Raw genomic sequence first — 7,638 nt, 5'->3', positions numbered from 1 at the left:
GGAGAACCTGGACAGAACCTGGCTGGAGAACCTAGCGAGGGAACATGGCTACAGAACCTGACTGGAGATCCTAAGCAGAACCTCCCTGGAGATCCGGGCTAGAGATCCTGGCTAGGCTGCTGATCAACTGAACGCTGTATCCGTGTCCTTCCTTCTTCGCCGACTCCGTCTACGCCTTTGGGAACCCCTGGACCTGCTGGGGCAGGACCCCGGCAGGGTAGCTCCTTGATATTCACACCATTTCCTCAGGTTGGTTTTCCTTGATGCAAAGACTGAGACAGGAATCTGGTGCACATGCTCTATTAAGGGAGAGCTCTCAGGAGAAACAGGAGGGAAGAAGGATAAGGCAGAGGGCAGACGAAGGAGCAAAGCAAGGACGTGGTGTTATGTAAAGTCTAGGCTTGACTTGACCACAGTCGGCTCCGGAGATAAACTACAATGCAAAGTTGTCTTCACCTTTAGCTTCCTAGATGAGTCTGTCGTGGGCTGTGGGCTTCCCCAGGATGGAGCATGTGTATCTCCAAGGACCAAGCAGCTCCCATCAATTGAAGACCATTCTCTGAAGAAGGGGTCTATCTCTGAATTTTCAGCAGCTTACATTCTCAGCAGCTGGGGGGGTGGATGTCCCAGCATGATGGAATCTGGGCAAGGCACCAAGAGGATCTACTACATTTGGCAGGCCAGCAGGTAGGCCTTTCAGATAGTTCCTGATGAATCCTACCTTCACGGTGCCCCCTCCTGGACCCTAGGCCGAGCAGCATCAGAACTGCAATGTGCCATCCTTACTGTCTTCTATAACAATGCCGGGCTCGGTAGCTCCTGTCTTAATCTCAGCTGACCACTGCCCTAATGCAAATCCCACCATCTGTCTCCTAAACCAGTCATCCGTCTCCCCACCAGTCTTTCTGCTTCCAGTCTCTTGACTGCTAACCCACCCTCCTGCCAGCTTCCAAAGAAAACTGGGTCATTAGTGCCTGTCGCTCCCAGCTTAAAACCCTTCAAAGGCATCCTATTATCCTGAGTACAAAGCCCAAACTCCTCAACATGACAAACAAGACTCCTTGTGACCTGACCCCAGACTGCCACTCCAGCCACATCTCCACTTCATTCTTCAATCATACTTTATTCCTTTTTAGTATTTTTTTCTCCAATCCAAGTATGCCTACTGTTTTATACCTCTGGGCCTTTAAATGGCGTTCCCATGGCCTGGAATGATCTTATCCCTTTATCTACCTGGTTTATCACTTGCCCATTCTTCCAGATTAAGTATAAATGCTTCCTCCTGCCTGAAGCCTTTTCTGACCTCACTTCACCTTGAGCAAGCCACTATATTACAATTCCCATGTTGTATAGATGCTATTCTTTTAATCATCAGTATCCCCCACTAGACCATGCATTTTATGAAAGCTTGATCTATGTCTTATTTTTTATATGTAGCCCCTTCTAATCCAATACCTAGCATACGGTAGGCATCCACAGATCTTCCTTGAAGAAATGGATATACTGGAGCAATTCTATCCAAGAATCTGAATAGTTCACCTCTATATCTCATCGCCAATCCTAAAAAGTTAGGGAATAAGTCTACTGGGTAGTTAGCAACTCTCTCAAAGACTCTCACATCTGAGTGGTTTTCTAATTTCATGCTAATGGTAGTATTTATAACCATTCCTGTCTCTAAGTCACTGATTACGTGTCCCGAGGTCTTGAAACATTTCTTTTTGCCTCTATCCAAATTTTATGCATTATTAGGTCATAGTCTAGCAGTTGTTCTACCAGGAAGGCACCTCCACTAAATATTAAATATGTGAGTTTATTTTTCTCTTTTAGACAGAGAAGATTCAAGCTATGCTACAGTCTTGGTACAGAAAGCAAATACCTTTTTAATTGCTGGAGTAATATCCCTTTGACAATAGGTACAAATGAATAGTCTCGGTTTTCTGTGCAACAGAGTCATTCTCTTTTGGAAGTTGTGGAAGTATCATCACTGTTCACCCATATCCACTTCTCCTGCCCGTCCTGAGTTCGTGGAGGATCATGCTTCACAAGTCCTTGTAGTAGCTGGGCCATGACCAGTTCTGGCCAATGAAAGGGAAGCAGACTGCATAATTCTCCAGTCTTCCTCCTATCCCTGTCTGGTAATCCTGGAGGAGGCCTTCTGTTGAGGATACCACTTAAAAACAGCGATTCTGGAGAATCACCTTGACTTTGCAAGAATAATAAATAAACTTCTCTTGCATTAGCGCTGACTTGGGGATTGTTTTTTCCTGTAGCACAGCCTATCCCATCCTGACTAATACAAGAGAATTGGAAAAGAAACCACCACACAATCTGTGTGGACAAGCATAACTTTGAGTCATAAAGTACTTCACCCCAACAGGGTCTTGATCTAGTACCCGGAGACTAGCTTGTATCCTAGCAAATGTATCTGTGTATAAATTAAGAAGCCCAACACTGACAATTACTGACGAGGGCACCCAAATTTTATTCACCCTTGGGCAAGCTTGGCAAAGAAGAAATGGGGTTTTTCCTCACATGAAGGATCCTTGTGATCTGTACTGAGATCTGAACTAGCAAAACCTCACAGCAGGAGCGACTCGTCATCTATTGGAGTGGGCAGGATCAGCGGGGTGGCCAATATGCATCAATCTCCTTGAGTTTGCACGAGGACAGCTAAGCCTTCTCAATATATACATAGACTCCTTATGATATTTTTAATCTTTGACGGACTTGGAAGGTGCTGGAAAGAATCAGACTCAAACGTTCCCCCAAAGAGCAGCCCAAGCGCTCCAGAACGGCAAGAGAAAAGCTGGCATCCACCAGGTCGGGGAGGCCCAGATCTTGCCCTGCCTCTCCACAGTGTGGGAGAATATTGGCTCTGAGTTGGGTCAGAAGTAGACTAACTATGAAATTTATAATTCATTCAACAAAATTTTAATGAATGACTATTGTGATCTCAGCAGTATTCCAGATGCTGAGGATTTAGCAGTGACCAAGACACCATCCCTGATTATCACGGAGCTTCTGGTTTGGGTTGGTGAGACATATCAAATAAATAGTAGAACACATGCTTAAGTCAGATAATGCCAGGTTGTGCTAAATGTCATGAGGACCTTAAAACGATGAAGTGATAAAGACTACGTTGGGTTAGAAATGACTGCTTTGGATTGGGCAGTCAAGAAAGGTCGTGCAGAAGGGGAACTTTGGAACTGAACCTGAATTACAATAGCAATAGTTAACAATAATTGAGGGATGTCTTCATGCTAAGAAATGTTCAAAGCACTTTACATGTGTGAATTATTGTGATCCTCTCTACAACTCCATGAAGTCAGTACTATTACCTCCATTTTAGTCCTGAAGAGACTGAGGCAGATAAGGGTTTGGATACATCCCTAAGTTCCCATAGCTAGAAGAGAAGGAGGCAGCAGTTAACCCCAGAAGTCTAGCTCAGGTCTGTGCTCTTAACTACCACAGTAAAGTGCCTCTTAACAAATGCTATAAAAAAAATAAGTCCTGGGCAGACCTAGGCAAGTACTCCAGGACAAAGGGTGGAATAAAAGTTCCTACGTTTGAAAAGCAGACCTCCTGGCCCCAGCAATTTTTGTTGGGACCCAGGAGTCATTTCCAATTCTGGCCACACCCAACAACTGTTAAAACAGCATATTCTCATGCCTCTCACCATCAGGCCTAACAAGCTCCAACAAAAAAAAATTACATAAAAGAAGATGCTACATCTTTTACATGATTTTGATATCAAGCCTAACGTAATTGCTCTCTGGAATATTAAAGCCCTGCTACGGCTCCCCCAACTATGCAGGACCTTATAAAATTTAATTTCATCTTGGCAAAGTTCCTTTCAAGATAAACACAAGCCTACTCAAGGAAGTCATAATTCAATAGCATTCATAATATGCCAGCAGCTGATCAAGTCAGACCTGGAGGCTCTATAGAGGTTGGATATGCACTGAGCATGTCCATTCCACGGAGATTTATTGAGTAACCTTTACTGTGCCAAGTACCGGACACAAATGGAATACAGAAATAAGGATGTTCCAATAATAACCTTAAATGTTAATGGATTAAATGCTCCCATTAAAAGATATAGGGTAGCTGAATGGATACAAAAACATGACCCAACTATATGCTGTCTACAAGAAACCCACCTCAGAACAAAACACATACACAGGATGAGAGTGAAGGGATAGAAAAAAACTTTCCACTGAGCCAAACCGGTTTCGGCTTTTTAAAAATATATTTTATTGATTTTTTACAGAGAGGAAGGGAGAGAGATAGAGAGTTAGAAACATCGATGAGAGAGAAACATCGATCAGCTGCCTCCTGCACATCTCCTACTGGGGATGTGCCCGCAACCCAGGTACATGCCCTTGACCGGAATCGAACCTGGGACCTTTCAGTCCGCAAGCCGACGCTCTATCCACTGAGCCAAACCGGTTTCGGCAGAAAAAAACTTTCCATGTAAATGAACAGAAATAAGGCTGTTCACAATATTCAGGATCCCAACTTTAAATAGTACAGTTATAGGAATTTGGGGTGCTCTGCTTGACATGGTGAGAATTTCCCTTCAATTACAAAAGAGGTGACAGATTTTAGAGCTGGAACAAGAGGGAAAAGTTGGCATATGCTCTCAACCTCTCATCCGGGAAAAACACTCAAGACTATTAAAGTGTTCTGCAACACTTGAAGGGTTATTTTTCCCTCTTCGTTTTGGCAAAACATAATCGTTTCAAGGACTGACAGGATGTAAAATACAAAGTAAGAGGAAAACTACAATAAAGCTTATGCCTCATAATCCAGATGCAAGGCTGTGGGGGAGCTGAGAGGACGGCTTCCCCCTCCCCAGGCTGAGGCCTTGCCAAGTTCTGAGCACCACAGGTGTGCTGGGCCATGCACAGGTGAGAAGACGACAACGCGATCATTTGGCAAGATAACGCTTCCACCATCGTGTGGGCATCTGTTGGAGACATGGGTAGAGATTATAGTTGATTTCTCTGCCCCAAGATAGGTAAGCAGACCAAATAGGTAAGAGCAATGAGAGTTGGAGTCCTTAGACTGATGGTTTCAAACTTGAGTCTGCCTCACCTATAAGGCTTGTTCAAACACAGGTTACTGAGCCCCAGCGCCAGTTTCTGATTCAGCAGGTCTGGGTGAGGCCTGAGAAGTTGCATCTCTAACTTTCTAATTTTCTAGGTGATGCTGATGCGCTTTTCTTTTTTAAAAAATATACGTTTTTATTGATTTGAGAGGGAGAGGGAAAGAGATGGAGAGAAACAGCAGTTGCTGCCTCCTGCATGCCCCCAACTGGTGATTGAGTCTGCAACCCAGGGACTGTGCCCTGGCCAGGAATTGAACTGTTGACCTTTCAGCGCACTGGACAACGCTCAACCAACTGAGCCACACCGGCCAGGGTGGTGATGCTGAAGTTCTCGCTTTAGGAACTGCGCATTGAGAACCACTGCTTAGTGAAATGGGAGGTGGTGGCAGAGGAAAGGGAAGATTCCCAGAGGCACAACAATTATTAGAGTTGTACAGAAGCAGGTGGAAGTAAAGCTCCAGGAACTCTGTCCGTCATGGGTTGTCAGGGAAATCCTCTGATGGGGACCCATCACCAAAGGCACTTCTCCCCTGAGAGCGAAGGAGGGAACTGGCCCTTAGGGCATAGGCTGTGGGTGGACACTACGCCCAATGTGTCCACAAGGGTTATTTTTCTTAATCTCACAACAATATTATGAGCTAAGTATTATGTTCTCATTTCAGACATGGAAACCCCTGAGAAGTAGACAGGTCATCAGTATTCAAGTGCTCCAAACACTAAAGATAAGCTCTTCCCTACAATATATTTAGCTTTCAGGTGCTGCCTTTTGTGACATTTCATACATATGTATCAATAAAATACTAAGGAAAATTACCAAGGCAGTGGCAATGTTCAGTAATCAGGATCCTATCTGGGAGGTGAACTTGTTTTGTCCAAATACGTGTTCAAAGCATCGGTCCTTCAGGAGACTTCTGGGGTTCTGAAGAGCAAAGCATTGTTTCACTGGGGCCTGAGAGCCTAAGAATGGGGGTGCACACACATCTTCAGCTCACTCATGAGCATCCTGTACCACCACCACCACCACCTTCACCTTCACTGTCACCTTCAGCTTCCCCCCACAACCGTAAGTAACAACGTAAGGAGCTGTTATTTACATTAAACCAACTCCCTCCCCACCCAACACACACACACACACACACACACACACACACACACACATCATAATAAAGCCATGGTTTTGGCTTAAATGTGTTTGTACAACACGCCCCTCCTCCCACCCACCTTCTATCTGTTTCTTGGTCTTGGGAATTCCTTAGGTGACTCCTTCCTTGGCCACTGCAGGATGATAAAGGATGCGGTGGTCCTCCTTTGGGAATGTGGACCCATTTTCTCTCCTTTAATTTGTACAAGGCTGTTCGGCCTTGTTCTTACATGGTGAAGTGAAATGACTTAGAAACATCATAAATGCTGCCTGGGTCAAGGAGAGATGGGTTCCAGAGACCATCCAGGTCCCACCGGGGACCCTTCTCTTCTTGTTCATAGACACCGTTTTCACAGGTTCTGTGGTCGGGAGCTCTGATGATGGCAAGGCCTATGGAGTTCCTCCCATTGCAGGGTCTACCACAAGATTCCTGTTTGCAAAATTTCAAAGAGTTACTAAAACTGGGAGCTTTCACTCAGAATTGTCCCTAACTATGTATTTTGGGGGCAATCAGAACTCACCGTAAGTGCCCTTCCAATCACCATTGGCAGGACCCCAGGTAGCAGGTAAGGTCTGGGATTGGCTACTATCAGAATGACCAAATAAGCTGGCATCACAAGTGGGCAAAGTAGGAAATGTCAAGATTTTGTGGGCACTTATATGTGTGTGGTTGGCCATTGAGATAAGCTGTGAGGACTACCTCATCCCACCCTTTCCCAAAGGTGTACGCAAATATATTTCGACCCATTGTTCCTCTCTGTTAAGCAAATATGCCATAACTTTTGGAAAGAAATTTGACAGTGAGAATCTAAAGCCTTAAAATGTTTATAGCACAGGATCCAGTAATTCCACTCCTGGGAATCTAGCCTGAAGAAATCATTCAAATGCATGAGAAAGTTTTATGCACAAAGATATTCATCATAACAGTGAAATGAGTAAAACAAAATAAATATTCAACTCTAGAGAAAAGGAAAGCCTGTGACTCTGAGTGTTCAATTTGATCAAGGAGGAATCACCAAAACCTGTATATCTATGATTTCCCCCACTCAAGTGTATAAATTAAGGTACATCTATGCTCTGAAATATATAGCAAATAAAAATGTTTTTGAAAGTGTAATAATATGAAACATGCTTACATTGTTATAATTTTACACATTGAGTAGAAGGTCATTTCTACTAGTGTTATGAATCTCACATAAATGGAGGAAACCGATATACAAATATATGAACAGCTGTACAAAAAGGATGGTATATTATAAACATTGATTTCCTTTCTTTTCCAAAACTCCGGTAGGGTGAGAGACAAGACAAATTCACAAGGACAGATGAAAAAGCAGGTAGTGTCCCAGGTCCCATGCTCACCCCACACTACATGATGGCTTCCTAC

This window comes from Myotis daubentonii, chromosome 14, assembly GCF_963259705.1.
Source record: "Myotis daubentonii chromosome 14, mMyoDau2.1, whole genome shotgun sequence".
NCBI lineage: Eukaryota > Metazoa > Chordata > Mammalia > Chiroptera > Vespertilionidae > Myotis > Myotis daubentonii.
The sequence above is the reverse complement of the archived record's forward strand: the minus strand, read 5'-3'. Positions refer to the sequence as shown.